The 2275-nt window shown below is 39.9% G+C and overlaps 1 pseudogene; it reads left to right on the top strand.

The window, feature by feature from the left end:
- Positions 1–2275, top strand: LOC116293277 (ATP-binding cassette sub-family C member 4 pseudogene; annotated as a pseudogene).

The following is a 2275-nucleotide window of genomic DNA, read 5'->3' as shown; positions in this document are numbered from 1 at the left end:
ATGGCCGATGAAAAAATTCGTAGAAAATTCCACATTGCAGTGAAATCTTCAACAATAACAGTGAACGAAGAACCGATAATAGGCAATAAGAAAATCGTGTTATCAATACCAAAGGTTAGATAGTTTCGTTACATGATGTCACTGAAGTTGGCCAACTTGAGGCATTACTAATTAGCATATTTACCCGTTCCGGGAAAAATGCTTATTTCTCAAAAGCAAAAATATATTTTCACAAATAAACTACACCATGATGATTGGGACATAATAGGCTACCAATACTGAAAGTATGAGCAAAATCGATTTTTTGAAGCTTGCCACGAATTGTCAATTTTGTTTGATGCTTGCTGACATCCGCTCTTAAAACACTCATGAACGATTTATAAGATTTTGGTTCAACTGGAGCCACCATACACGTCACGAACCTGGATTTTTATACTTTGATAGAGATTTGACGTCACGGGCATGCGCAACCAGATTCAATAGAAGCTCCCACACGTAGGATATTGCTTGCCAAGGCAAAGACATGCACGTTAGTCAAAGATCTTTAGGGTTGACTATGGCCTTGATGAAGCTCTATGTCTTCATCTTGGATGCACACTTCATCCCTGATGAAGTCATCCTCACAGTATTCGAGTGGTCTTTATATAAAGATCACATGTGTCTTTATATAAAATCACTTGAATACTAATGAAGAGGACTTTATCGGGTATAAAGGTTCATGCACGTGACGTGTATGGTGGCTCCAATTGGACCATAAGCTTATGAATTATTAATGAGTGTTTTAATGTATTGTATAGATTGAGGATCTCCTCTGTAAATGAGTTGCCAAGAGGTTTCCCGGATCGTAAACCCTTCCTTTCTGGTTTCTGGCCACCATTTTGGAAAACGGTTGTTTTTTTGTTTTTGTTTTTTGTGACGGGCTTTTTGTGTATATTTTCTATATATGGGATATATATATATATTTTTTGTTTTGTTTTGTTTAATCCAATCATTAATCGAATAATGTTTTGAATATTCGTTTACTTATTTTTAAACGGAATGCATTCTTGAAACAATTAATGGCTCAAATAATCATATAATCAAATGAACAATGCATTCTAGGGTGGTAGGTACGCTTGATCCGATTTGACTTTAAACGAGGGAGTAAGTTCCACGCTGGTAAACAGCGAACCAAAAAGGAGTACTTATACGAGTCGATAGTAGTAGCAGGTAGAAGCGTGTATGTCTTGCGGTGTCTCTTTCTGGTACAGAAGGTATAAATAGACATGTCACTATGAAAAGGTATATCAACTAAGTTGTACTGATTCCAACAGACTAAGGGCAAAATAGTTTTATTGGAACTTTTTTATTCTCAGGTTTGGCTGGAATGTTGCTGTCACTTTCTATCACTCTCTTCGGTAATGCCCAATACGGTATACGCCTGGCTACTGATGTCGAGAGTCAAATGACGTCAGTCGAACGAGTGATGAAGTATACTGAGCTACCTTCTGAACCTGGGTACACCAGACAAGACAAACCATCAGATGACTGGCCCAGTCAAGGTTCATTGTCTATACGAGACTTGTCCATGGTGTATTTAGAAGGTGGACCCTCAGTACTAAAGGACATCAACCTTGATGTTCAACCCAAAGAGAAGATTGGTATCGTAGGTCGCACTGGAGCAGGCAAGTCATCTCTTGTAGCTGCTCTCTTTCGGATGCCCGATCCCCAAGGCCAAGTATTTATTGACGGTGTTGATCTTGGCACCATTGATATACAGGCTGTGCGCAGATCCATGGCTGTTATCACTCAAGACCCTGTGCTCTTTGCTGGAAGCCTCAGAAAGAATCTAGATCCATTCAATCGTTTTACAGACCAGGCCATCTGGACAGCACTTGATGAAGTACAACTGATGAAGAAAATCAGCAAACTGCACCATCAGCTAGACTACTGTGTAGGGGAGGGAGGTTCAGGATTTAGTGTCGGTGAACGACAACTGCTGTGTCTTGCTCGAGCATTATTACAGAAGTGTAAAATACTTGTGCTGGATGAAGCAACAGCCAACGTGGACTACAAGACAGATCACCTCATTCAACAAGTAATCAGGCAAAAGTTTACCAAGTGTACTGTGCTGACCATAGCACATCGAGTGAACACCATCATGGACTATGACAAGGTAGTGGTTCTTGACCACGGTCACGTGGTGGAATACGATAATCCCAAAGTTCTTGCTGGGAAAGAGAATGGCTTCTTTTCAAGATTGATAAAGGGACATACCATGTTTGATAAAATTTGA

Source organism: Actinia tenebrosa, unplaced genomic scaffold (genome assembly GCF_029948245.1).
Source record: "Actinia tenebrosa isolate PJP-AT-01 unplaced genomic scaffold, QUT_ActTen_1.0 PGA_scaffold13__45_contigs__length_12533684, whole genome shotgun sequence".
In the NCBI taxonomy this organism is placed as follows: Eukaryota; Metazoa; Cnidaria; class Anthozoa; order Actiniaria; family Actiniidae; genus Actinia; species Actinia tenebrosa.
This window is presented reverse-complemented; position numbering and strand designations above follow the sequence as displayed.